Source organism: Rana temporaria, chromosome 13 (genome assembly GCF_905171775.1).
Source record: "Rana temporaria chromosome 13, aRanTem1.1, whole genome shotgun sequence".
Taxonomy (NCBI): domain Eukaryota; kingdom Metazoa; phylum Chordata; class Amphibia; order Anura; family Ranidae; genus Rana; species Rana temporaria.
The window spans coordinates 4,669,833-4,684,025 of NC_053501.1; positions in this window are offsets into that span (position 1 = coordinate 4,669,833).

Here is a 14,193-nt window from a genome sequence, read left to right on the forward strand (position 1 = left end):
TCTAACCCTCTAACTCTAACCCTCTAACTCTAACTCTAACCCTCTAACTCTAACCCTCTAACTCTAACCCTCTAACCATAACCCTCTAACTCTAACCCTCTAACTCTAACCCTCTAACTCTAACCCTCTAACTCTAACCCTCTAACTCTAACTCTAACCCTCTAACTCTAACCCTCTAACTCTAACTCTAACCCTCTAACTCTAACCCTCTAACTCTAACTCTAACCCTCTAACTCTAACTCTAACCCTAACCCTCTAACTCTAACCCTCTAACTCTAACCCTCTAACTCTAACTCTAACCCTCTAACTCTAACCCTCTAACTCTAACCCTCTAACTCTAACCCTCTAACTCTAACCCTCTAACTCTAACTCTAACCCTCTAACTCTAACCCTCTAACTCTAACCCTCTAACTCTAACCCTCTAACTCTAACTCTAACCCTCTAACTCTAACTCTAACCCTCTAACTCTAACCCTCTAACTCTAACCCTCTAACTCTAACCCTCTAACTCTAACCCTCTAACTCTAACTCTCTAACTCTAACTCTAACCCTAACCCTCTAACTCTAACCCTCTAACTCTAACCCTCTAACTCTAACCCTCTAACCCTAACCTTCTAACCCTAACCCTCTAACTCTAACCCTCTAACTCTAACCCTCTAACTCTAACCCTCTAACTCTAACCCTCTAACTCTAACCCTCTAACTCTAACCCTCTAACCCTAACCCTCTAACTCTAACCCTCTAACTCTAACCCTCTAACTCTAACCCTCTAACCCTTAGGCCCCATACACACGATAGAATCCATCCGCAGATAAATCCCAGCAAATGGGTTTCTGCGGATAGATTCTATGGTGTGTACACGCCAGCGGATCTGTTTCCGCGGAGAAATCTCCTCTGGGATGGATTTCAGCAGATCGGATATTTGCTGTGCTGCACAACAAATCCATCTGCTGAAATCCATTCCAACGGATGGATCCGCTCGTCTGTACAGACTTACCGGATCCATCCGTCCAAAGGGATTCCCCGCACGCGTCGTAATGATTTGACGCATGCGTGGAATTCCTTTTATGACAGCGTCGCGCCCGTCGCCGCGTCATAATAGCGGCGACGGCGCGACACGTCATCGCCAGAGGATTTCAGCGCGGATTTCAATGCGATGGTGTGTACACGCCATCGCATAGAAATCTTCTGAAATCCTCGAGAGGATTTATCCGCCGATACGGTCCGCTGGACCGTATCTGCGGATAAATCCTCTCGTGTGTATGGGGCCTAACCCTCTAACTCTAACCCTCTAACTCTAACCCTCTAACTCTAACTCTAACCCTCTAACTCTAACCCTCTAACCCTAACCCTCTAACTCTAACCCTCTAACTCTAACCCTCTAACTCTAACCCTAACCCTCTAACCCTAACCCTCTAACTCTAACCCTCTAACTCTAACCCTCTAACTCTAACCCTAACCCTCTAACTCTAACCCTCTAACTCTAACCCTAACCCTCTAACCCTAAAACTCTAACCCTCTAACTCTAACCCTAACCCTCTAACTTTAACCCTCTAACCCTGACCCTAACCCTCTAACCCTAACCCAGAACGTATTTTTTTATGTTGTCGTATCTCTACTTCTGCTTTGGTATCTGTTCATTAACCACTTTGTATCCGGCCAATCGACAATTGACGGCCACGTGGTGGCTTTACAATGCCAGGAGGCAGTCAATATACGGCCTCTGGCCTCCCGCCACTAGGGGGGGGGCGCGTCACTCAGGTGCCGATGCACTAGGGTGACCACGTGTCCTAGATTGCCCGGGACAGTCCCAGATTTTTCAGGTCTGTCCCGGGCACATTCCCCTGGTGAGCGCTGGCCATCTGAATAACGGCAGCTGGTTGGCTTTGGAAGTGCCTATCAGACCCAGCGGCTCTGATAGGCTTTCCGATTACAGCCTGTAATCGTCTTCCAAATAGTTAACTAGGGGACGCTGGGAGGGGTGCGTTCCCTGGTTAACACTGACAGGAGTCTCAGCCAATCAGGTTCACCGGTTCTGGTTACCGGTAACCTGATTGGCTGAAGCGTCATCGAGGGTGGGAGAAGACATCGAGGGACCGTGGAAGTAGGATGGCTGAGCCCCAGAAAGCTAAGTGCCGGGCGGGGGGGGGGGGTAATCTGGCAGCATTTTACAGGGCACAGTGGCGACAATTGATGTTTTTAGTGGTTACAATTGATGGGCACATTGGCTACAATTAATGGGCACAGTGGTGACAATTGATGGGCACAGTGGTGACAATTGATGGGCACAGTGGCTGCGTTTGATGGCATGGCACAGTGGCGACAATTGATGGCACAGTGGCTGCGTTTGATGGCATGGCACAGTGGCGACAATTGATGGGCACAGTGGCGATAAATGATGGCACAGTGGCTGCGTTTGATGGCATGTCACAGTGGCTGCGTTTGATGGCATGGCACAGTGGCTGCGTTTGATGGCATGGCACAGTGGCTGCGTTTGATGGCATGGCACAGTGGTGACAATTGATGGGCACAGTGGCGATAAATGATGGCACAGTGGCTGCGTTTGATGGCATGGCACAGTGGCTGCATTTGATGTCATGGCACAGTGGCTGCGTTTGATGGCAAGGTACAGTGGTTGCGTTTGAAGGCATGGCACAGTGGTGACAATTGATGGGCACAGTGGCGATAAATGATGGCACAGTGGCTGCGTTTGATGGCATGGCACAGTGGCGACAATTGATGGGCACAGTGGCGATAAATGATGGCACAGTGGCTGCGTTTGATAGCATGGCACAGTGGCTGCGTTTGATGGCATGGCACAGTGGCTGCGTTTGATGGCATGGCACAGTGGCTGCGTTTGATGGCATGACACAGTGGTGACAATTGATGGGCACAGTGGCGATAAATGATGGCACAGTGGCTGCGTTTGATGGCATGTCACAGTGGCTGCGTTTGATGGCATGGCACAGTGGCTGCGTTTGATGGCATGGCACAGTGGCTGCGTTTGATGGCATGGCACAGTGGTGACAATTGATGGGCACAGTGGCGATAAATGATGGCACAGTGACTGCGTTTGATGGCATGGCACAGTGGCTGCGTTTGATGGCATGGCACAGTGGCTGTGTTTGATGGCATGGCACAGTGGCTGTGTTTGATGGCATGGCACAGTGGCTGTGTTTGATGGCATGGCACAGTGGCGACAATTGATGGCCCAGTGGCGACAATCGATGGGCACAGTAGCTGTGTTTGATGGGCACAGTAAGGCTGCAATTGTTGTTGTTTTTTTCGTTTGTTTGCGCGCCCCCAAAAAATGTTAGCATCAGCCGTCACTGATGGGTGCTATTAAATTAGTAAAGGGATTAAGCACTTTAGGATTAAGCACTTTAGGATTAAGCACTTTACACCAAAAGTCCAACTCTCAGAAATATGCAGCTATGAACTTTGGGTGAGACCCACCATGTCACCATCCCAGGTGGTTTTTGGATGTTTCCTGGCAGAAACTCTTATCAAGAACTGTTCAGGTGTCCAGGGAGGTTCCACAAATAGAATTACACAAAACTGTACATTCACTGTACAAGAAAAGGGAAGTTTCATTTTTTCCTCGAACAAGAAGAGAACTTCTTTGTGGTTGCATTAATTGACTAGAATAGAAACATTGTAGCCATGGAACTAATTAGAGTCACGTGTTTCTATTGTAGATATTAGTGAGAACAATCATGAAAAGCAGTCTTTCTCAACCAGGGTTGCTCTAGAGGTTTCTAAAAGTTTCCTAACCACTTAAGACCCCGGACCTTTGGGCAGCTAAATGACCGGGCCACTTTTTGCGATTCGGCTCTGCGACGCTTTAACAGACAATTGCGCTGTCGTGCGACATGGCTCCCAAACAAAATTGGCGTCCTTTTTTTCCCACAAATAGAGCTTTTTTTTGGTGGTATTTGATCACCTCTGCGGTTTTTATTTTTTGCACTATAAACAAATATAGAGCGACAATTTTGAAAAAAATATTTTTCCTTTTTGCTATAATAAATATCCCCCAAAATATATATATATAAAAAAAAAATTTCCTCAGTTTAGGCCGATACGTATTCTTCTACATATTTTTTCAAAAAAAAATCGCAATAATCGTTTATCAATTGGTTTGCGCAAAATGTATAGCGTTTACAAAATAGGGGATAGTTTTATGGCATTTTTATTAATAATTTTTTTTTTTTTTACTACTAATGGCGGCGATCAGCAATTTTTTTCGTGACCTCGAGCAACATTATGGCGGACACTTCGGACAATTTTGACAAATTTTTGGGACCATTGTCATTTTCACAACGAAAAGTGCTATAAAAATGCACTGATTACTGTGAAAATGACAATTGCAGCTTAGGAGTTAACCATTAGGGGGCGCTGAAGGGGTTAAGTGTGACCACATATGGGTTTCTAACTGTAGGGGGCGGGGCTGGACATGTGACGTCAGTGATCGTCGTTCCCTATATCAGGGAACACACGATCGATGACACTGCCACAGTGAAGAACGGGGAAGGTGTGTTTACAATCACCTCTCCCCATTCTTCAGCTCCGGGGACCGATCGCGGGACACCGGCAGCAATCGGGTCACGGAGCTTCGGACCGGGTCGCGCGACCCCCACGGCTGGGCTTAAAGAATCACGTACAGGTACGTGATTGTGCCCAGCCGTGCCATTCTGCCGGCAGCGATCGGCTCTGTGGGTCCCGTGGGCACAGTCACGGAGCTTCGAACCGGCGTAGCGACCCCACGGCTGGGCTCTTGAACAGCTACGTGATTGTGCCCAGCCGTGCCCTTCTGCCGACGTATATCGGCGTGAAGGAGTCCTCAAGTGGCTAATAGTATTAAATATATTTAGAGTGTGTGTTTTTATATATATATACACACACGCATGAGTGTTTGCGTTTTGGGGTGCACAACCTAATGCAATAGGCTGCGCACACCTACGGCCATTAGGGTTGCGCTCTTCCTCCTGACCACCAATATAAGGGGCATTTTCCCCCAACAATTTGTATATAGTGAGGGGTTCCCAGGACCTCTGGGGTAAAAAGGCCGGGACAGTCTCCTATAGAGGTACACATTTATATGTGAATGCAGGGCCGATCCTAGGGTCACAGGCGCCTGGGTGCAGAAATGTTTCTGGCGCCCCCACATGGGCGTGGTCATTTTACTAACTCCTCCCCTATACACATGTTTCTATGGCAATGACTCAACCACAGAGATGCTCCCCCACAAAGTCTTCATTACCCCGGGATCCTTACATGATCTCTTAACAATAAACAAAATACAGGAAGAGAAGCAGAGAACTTTATTGGGACCTGGAGGGGGGGCTCTGATGGACACAGAGAGGGCTTCTGTTAGAGAGTCTGTTAGAAAGAGCCCCAGACATACTACAGACATGATACAGGAGACGGTCAGAGACTGCAGACATGATACAGGAGATGATCAGAGACTGCATACATAATACAGGAGATGATCAGAGACTGCAGACATAGTAAAGGAGATGGTCAGAGACTGCAGACATATTACAGGAGATGATCAGAGACTACAGACATAATACAGGAGATGGTCAGAGACTGCAGACATAGTAAAGGAGATGGTCAAACACTGCAGACATAGTACAGGAGATGATCAGAGACTGCAGACATGATACAGGAGACGGTCAGAGACTGCAGACATAGTACAGGAGATGGACAGAGACTGCAGACATAGTAAAGGAGATGGTCAGAGACTGCAGACATGATACAGGAGATGATCAGAGACTGCAGACATAGTACAGGAGATGGTCAGAGACTACAGACATAGTACAGGAGATGGACAGAGACTGCAGACATGATACAGGAGATGGTCAGAGACTGCAGACATAGTAAAGGAGATGGTCAGAGACTGCAGACATGATACAGGAGATGATCAGAGACTGCAGACATAGTACAGGAGATGGTCAGAGTCTACAGACATAGTACAGGAGATGATCAGAGACTACAGACATAGTACAGGAGATGGACAGAGACTGCAGACATGATACAGGAGATGGTCAGAGACTGCAGACATAGTAAAGGAGATGGTCAGAGACACATCAGTTCTGGACGGACACACACCTATGCTCGGGAACACTAGTTCTAGACGGACACAAACAAGGAGAGAAGGAGGGAGGGGAGAACTCTGCCACTTCGGCGCCCCCGCCTCCTCAGGCGCCTGGGTGCAAAGCACCCTGTGCACCCCGCCTAGGATCGGCCCTGCGTGAAGGTTTTTTAGGAGATCCCTCGGATCGAATTTCCACGATGATGATGAAGAATTAAAGCAAATGCGTCACGACATTCTGAGAAACTAAACAAAAGGTTGGGGGAGGGGGAACTGATGTTTTGACAATATTTAGAATGTTTATTACATGTTCAGGAAGATAAAAGAAAAATAAATTCTGGCAAGCAGAGGAAAAAAATTCCTAAGAATGTCTGCGGCGAAGATCTCTACCTGGAGGGCTGACAAGAAAGGCGCCGTTATCTTTCCTATTCTGTGGCGTTGTGTAAACTATGAAGAGGAAACACAAGATACAAAAGATACCATCAGAGCCGTGCCAAGAATGTATAAAGTCTTCTTTCATTGGTTTGTAGGATGCGCTGCGGCAAGGAAGGATTCTGCGAATATACAAATAAAGCCATGAGGCGTAAAGGGGTTGTAAAGGTAATTTTTTCCCCTAAATATCTTCCTTTACCTTAGTGCCGTCCTCCTTCACTTACCTCATCCTTCCATTTTGCTTTTAAAAGTCCTTATTTCTTCTGAGAAATCCTCACTTCCTGTTCTTCTGTCTGTAACTCCACACAGTAATGCGAGGCTTTCTCCCTGGTGTGGAGTGTCGTGCTCGCCCCCCTCCCTTGGACTACAGGAGAGTCAGGACGCCCACTAACACACAGCTCCTTTCTCTATCTGCAACGTAGAGAGCATCCTGACTCTCTTGTAGTCCAAGGGAGGGGGCGAGCACGACACTCCACACCAGGGAGAAAGCCTCGCATTACTGTGTGGAGTTACAGACAGAAGAACAGGAAGTGAGGGGGAGGGGGCGAGCAGGAGTGTCAGGGCGCCCACTTACACACAGCTCCTTTCTCTATCTGCAAAGTAGAGAGAATGTCCTGACTTGCCTGCTCGCCCCCTCCCCCCTCAAGAGGATTTCTCCACACCTCGGCCTCGATTACCGGCCACCGTGGGCCCGCCGCGATCGCACGGCAGGGGAGGTGGGGGCGCACGGAGACACAGGATCCTGTGCCTCCGTGCACCCCCCACCTCCCCCGCGATCGCGGCGGGCCCGTGACGACCGGTAATTGAGGCTGCGGCCTTGTAGGCCGCTAAGCCGCGGCCTCGATTACCGGCGGGCACGGGCGCCAGGTCACAATTTCTTGTCGCAATTGCGACCTGGCGCCCAGATTATGTTGAGCCCTGGTATACAGCATATGTATATGCTGTGTATATCATGTATATATGTATGGCACTCAACCCCAGACGACGTCATTTGTGTGACGAAACGCACGTCGGGAGGAGAAGACGTGCTGACGTCATCGCATGATAGTCCGGACGGGCGTTCGCATAGCCGGACGGATTTTCTTTATGCTTTATACACGTTTTGCTTGTAAGTTTTATGCTCATTAAATTTCCATATGTTTTACGGAACTTCACTATGGTGAATCCTTTATCATTTCCGGTACCAGACCTGCTTTGGTGTCATTTTACCTGAGATTTCATTGAATACCACTGGCGTTGCTGGAATCCACATATTAACCACTTAAGACTTATAGGGGGTAATCCACAAACGGGATACGCCGGCGTTTCTACTGATACGCAGTCGTATCCCTGTTTCTATCTATGGAACTGATCCACAGAATCAGTTTTCCATAGTTAGGACGAAGATCCGACATGTGTAATTGAATTACACTGTCGGATCTTAAGGATGCAATTCTAGGCCGGCCGCTAGGTGGCGAGGCCATTGCGGCCGGCCTAGAATATGCAAATGAACACTTACGGCGATCCACGAACGTTCCGACGGGCCCGTCGCGCTAATTCTACGTCGTTTACGTCGAGTTACGCCGCGTAAAACTAGGGCTCAGCCCTAGCTCTCTTAAGCCATGTTAATTTAAATTCCACGTCGTTTGCGTAAGACGTTCGTGAATGGCGCTGGACGCCATTTACGTTAACGTCAAAGCAAATGACGTCGGAGCGACGTCAGCGCAATGCACGTCGGGTAAGTTACCCGACGGAGCAATGCGCAGTACGTCCGGCGCGGGAGCGCGCCTAATTTAAATGGGAATCGCCCATTTGTATTAGGAACACCTTGCGCCGGACGGAGTTAAGTTACACCGCCGCAAATTTCCAAGTAAGTGCTTTGTGGATCGGCACCTAACTTGGGAGATTTGCGGCGGTGTAACTTAACTCTGAAAAGTTAAGTTGCGCTCGGCGGCTGTGGATCTGGCCTATAGCGTTTACAAAATAGGGGATAGTTTTATTGCATTTTTATTAATAATTATTTTTTTTTTTACTAATAATGGCGGCGATCAGCGATATTTTTCGTGACTGCGCAGGAAGGGGGTATATGTGCCCAGTAAGCAAGTGGTTAAGCTTTCAATATGTTGGGAAACTTTCATTTCAAGCACTTTAGGAGTTGTAAAATCTGGTGGTTTTTCACCTTATTGCATTCTTCAAACCTTCCGCTTTAAGTTGAGCTAAAAACGTGGAAGTGAAAGCATTTAAGTGTTGAGATTAGTGATTTAGGTCCGAGGTTCTCACCCCTCTCCTCAAGTATCCCCAACAGGCCATGTTTGGGGAACTTCTCTGAGACCCCTTTCACACTGGGGCATTTTTCAGGCGCGTTTGGGCTAAAAATAGCGCCTGTAAAGCGCCTGAAAAATGTCTCCCCTGCCGTCTCAGTGTGAAAGCCCGAGTGCTGATACACTGAGGCGATGCGCTGGGAGGACGTTTAACCACTTAAGACCCGGACCTTTAGGCAGCTAAAGGACCCGGCCAAGTTTTTGCTATTCTGCGCTGCGTCGCTTTAACTGACAATTGCACGGTCGTGCGACGTGGCTCCCAAACAAAATTGGCGTCTTTTTTCCCCCACAAATAGAGCTTTCTTTTGGTGGTATTTGATCACCTCTGCGGTTTTTATTTTTTGCGCTATAAACAAAAATAGAGCGTCAATTTTAAAAAAAATTATATTTTTTACTTTTTGCTGTAATAAATATCCCCCAAAAATATATAATAAAAAAATTATTTCCTCAGTTTAGGCCGATACGTATTCTTCTACCTATTTTTGGTAAAAAAATATCGCAATAAGCGTTTATCGGTTGGTTTGCGCAAAATTTATAGCGTTTACAAAATAGGGGATAGTTTTATTGCATTTTTATTATTTTTTTATTTTTTTACTACTAATGGCGGCGATCAGCGATTTTTTTCTTGACTGCGACATTATGGCGGACACTTCAGACAATTTTGACACATTTTTGGGACCATTGTCATTTTCACAGCAAAAAATGCATTAAAAATGCACTGATTACTGTTTGGGAGTTAACCACAAGGGGGCGCTGAAGGGGTTAAGTGTGACCTCATATGTGTTTCTAACTGTAGGGGGGTGTGGCTGTAGGTGTGACATCATTGATTGTGTTTCCCTATATCAGGGATCACACGATCGATGACGGCGCCACAGAGAAGAACGGGGAAGCTGTGTTTACATACGGCTCTCCCCGTTCTTCAGCTCCGGGGACCGATCGCGGGACTCCAGCGGCGATCGGGTACGCGGGTCCCGCGGTCACGGAGCTTCGGACAGGGCTGGGCACTTAAAGAGGCACTTAATGTGCAGCACCGGCGAACCGCTGGCAAAGCACCACTGCTGCGGCGCTTTGCGGGTGGTTTTAACCCTTTTTCGGCCGCTAGCGGGGGTTAAAAACGCCCAGGTAGCGGCCGAAAACCTCTGTAAAAACGACGGTAAATTGCCGCTAAAAAGAGCGGTGCTTTACCGGCGACGCTTAGGTGTGAAAGCACCCTTAAAGAGGAAATTAACCCTCTTAAAATAATCCAGGGAAAAAAAACACCTGCAAGAGAAAGGCATAATGAGCTAGTATGCATAGCGTGTGGCACTTACCTGAAATCGAAGAGCCCAAAGTGCTCCTGGTTCCACTTGCCGACCTCCGCACAAACTTATACATCGACAGAATGGCACGGCCGGGCAAATGGGCGTATATACACAATTACACATGCCCTTTAATTCGCCGCCGTGTGGTAATGTACACGCCGCCAGCGGGGCGCTCGCGACAGTGTCCGCCTGTGTCCCGCGATCAGGTCACAGAGCTCGAAGAACGGGGAGATGTCAGTGTAAAACGCAACATCTCCCCCATTCTTCCTAGTGACTCGTCACTGATCGTCTGTTCCCTCTCATCGGGAACAGCGATCAGTGACGTGTCACGGCAAGCCACGCCCCCTAACAGTTAGAATCACTCCCTAGGACACACTTAACCTCCTTCAGCGCCCCCTACAGATTAACCCCTTCACTGCCAAGTGTAATTTTTACAGTAATCAGTGCATTTTTATAGCACTGATCTCTGTATCAATGACAATGGTCCCAAAAATGTGTCAAAAGTGTCCGATGTGTCCGCCATAGTGTCGCAGTCACGATAAAAATCGCAGATCGCCGCCATTACTAGTAAAAAAATATATATATATTAATAAAAAAATGCCATAAAACTATCCCCTATTTTGTAGACGCTATAACTTTTGCGCAAACCGATCAATAAACGCTTATGGCGATTTTTTTTTTTTTTTACCAAAAATATGTAAAATAATACGTATCGGCCTAAACTGAGGAAAAAAAAAGTTTTTTTTTATATTTTTTTGGGGAGATATTTATTATAGCAAAACATATTGGGGTGGATTCAGTAAGCAATTGCGTCTGCGTATCCATAGTTACGCAGCGCAATTGCTTAGTTGCGCCGGCGTAACGACTTTTCTGTATTCAGAAAGCTCGATACACCGACTGCAGCCTAAGATATGACTGGCATAAGGCTCTTATGCCATCGTATCGTAGGCTGCATTCTTACGATGGCCGCTAGGTGGCGTTCCCGTAGTGGTCAGCGTAGAGTATGCAAATTGCATACTCGCGCCGATTCACAACCCTACGCCCGCCCTGCGTTACGCATTTTACGTCGTTTGCGTTCGTCGTTTTCTGCGTAAGGCTGCCCATGCTATTAGCAGGGGCAGCCAATGCTACGTATACCCGTCGTTCCCGCGTCGCGATTTTTAAAAATCACGTCGTTTGCGTAAGTGAATCGTGAATGGCGCTGGACGCCATTTACGTTCACGTTGAAGCAAATGACGTCCCTGCGACGTCATTTACCGCAATGCACGTCGGGAAATTTTCCCCGACAGAGCATGCGCACTACGTTCGCCTAATTTAAATGATCCACGCCCCCTACGGGATCATTTAAATTACGCGCGCTTACGCCGGCCACTTTTACGGAACGCCTCCGCAAATTACGGAGCTACTGCTTCCCGAATCAAGCGTAGCGCAAGTAATTTACGGAGGCGTCGCGTAAAAACGTAACGCTGCGCCTCCGTAAGAGTGCGCAGCAGTACCTGAATCTACGCCAGTGATTTTAAAAAATAAATAAAAAATTCGCTCTATTTTTGTTTATAGCGCAAAAGATAAAAACCGCAGAGGTGATCAAATACCACCAAAAGAAATCTATATTTGTGGGGAAAAGGACGCCAATTTTGTTTAGCTTGAAATGGCTTGAAAATCGCGGAGCAGCACGGACGTGTTTCGGCCTACTGGTTCTTTAAATCCTTGCTGTACACAAGCCGGAGACGTGTAATCGGAGCCCCCGGAGTCCCCCCCCCCCCCCCCCCGGACTATGTATCACCCTTTACAGCACTTGTCCTTTAGAGCTGTCAGCTTGAAGCGATCACTCCTGAGGTCTGGGCTCCCTCTCTAATATGTTTACAAGTCAGACCCACTGATATCACAGAGAGCTTGGGGTGCAGCCGCTGCCGGGGGTCATCTAGGAGTCGCCTGGAATTCTTCATTTCAAATGTTGCATCAGAAGTAATATGAAGAACGTTTCCAGTCAGGTGAGAGGTTTTTCACTTTTGTAATCATTTAAAACCATTGTGTATGTAAATGTACTTCCGGTATTACATTTTTAAATTTGTTTTGGATAGAATGGTGAGGGGTTAAGACCACCACCTAGCAAACGCCACCTAGCGGCCAGCGGAAAAATTGCACCCTAAGTTACGACGGCGCAGGCTGTCGTATCTTAGCTAGGTTTAAGTGTATCTCAGTTTGAGAATACACAGGGCCAGATTCACAAAGAGATACGACGGTGTATCTCCTGATACGCCGTCGTATTTCTGACTTACACTGGTCGTATCTATGCGCCTGATTCATAGGGCCAGATTCACGTAGCGCAGCGGATCTATAGATCCGCTCGTTCTACGTGAATTAAGATCCGCTCCCGCAAGTTTAGGAGGCAAGTGGCTAATTCACAAACCACTTACCTCCAAACTTGCGGCGGCGGATCCTAAATCCCCCGGCGGAATTCAAATTCCGCGGCTAGGGGGAGTGTACTATTTAAATCAGGCGCGTCCCCGCGCCGATTTAAATGCGCATGCGCCGTCCGGGGAATTTCCCGGCGTGCATTGCTCCCACTGACGTCGCTAGGACGTCAGTGGTTTCGACGCTTACGTAAACGACGTCCATCCGTATTCGAGAACGACTTACGCAAACGACGTTAAAAAATTTAAATTCGACGCGGGAACGCCGGCTATACTTAACATTGGCTGCGCCTGATGAAAGCAGGGGTAAGTATACGACGGGTACGCCGCTACGGAAACGTCGTAAGAACACTGCGTCGGGTCCGCGTACGTTCGTGAATTTGCGTATCTCGCTGATTTACATATTATTTATCGTAAATCAGCGGGAACGCCCCCGGCGCCATTTTTAAATTGAAAAAAAGATCCGACAGTGTAACACAGTGTAACACTGTCGGATCTAGCCCTATCTATGCGTATGTGATTCTATGAATCAGGCGCATAGATAGGACCAGTGTAAGTCAGAGATACGATGGTGTATCTGTAGATATCTGTAGATAATACACCGGAGTATCTCTTTGTGAATCTGGCCCCTAGAATCAGTTGCGCATAGATATGGCTAAGATCCGACAGGTGTAACTGTGTTACACCGTCGGATCTTATTTGTAATTTAAAAATGGCGCGGGGGGCGTTCCCGCTGATTTACGTTGAATAATATGTAAATCAGCGAGATACGCGAATTCACGAAACGTACGCGGACCCGACGCAGTCTTCTTACGACGTTTCCGTAGCGGCTTTCCCGGCGTATACTTACCCCTGCTTCTATGAGGCGCAGCCAATGTTAAGTATAGCCGTCGTTCCCGCATCGCTTTTGAATTTTTTTATGTCGTTTGCGTAAATCGTTCTGTAATACGGATGGACGTCATTTACGTAAGCGTCGAAAGCACTGACGTCCTAGTGACGTCAGTGGGAGCAATGCACGCCGGGAAAATTCACGGCCTGCGCATGCTCATTTAAATCGGCGCGGGGACGCGCCTGATTTAAATAGTACACTCCCCCTAGCCGCGGAATTTGAATTCCGCCGGGGGATTTGCGATACGCCGTTTGGAGGCAAGTGGTTTGTGAATTACCCACTTGCCTCTCAAACTTGCGGCAGCGTATCTTAAATCAGATAGATCACGCGGATCTCCCTGAATCTGGCCCACTTAAACTTACGACGGCTTAGATTCCGAGTTACGCCGGCGTATCTACTGATACGCCGGCGTAACTCTTTGTGAATCTAGCTAATAGACTTTTAAAGGATGTCCCGCAGCTTTTCGAATTTTCCGCGAGCACCCCAAATTGTTCGCTATTCGGCGAACACCTGATGTTCGAGTCAAACTTGCGTTCGACTCGAACATCGGGCTCATCCCTAGTTATATAACTCTCCCTTACTCTATCCAAAATGGAAACAAAAGTTTTGCCTTTAGTTATACTTTAAGGCCCAGATTCTCAAAGGCGGTACGACGGCGGAACACCATTTGCGCCGTCGTAAGTCCTAATCAGGCCCCGGGTATCTATGCGACTGATTCTTAGAATCAGTTACGCATAGATACCCATTAGATCTGACAGGCGTAAG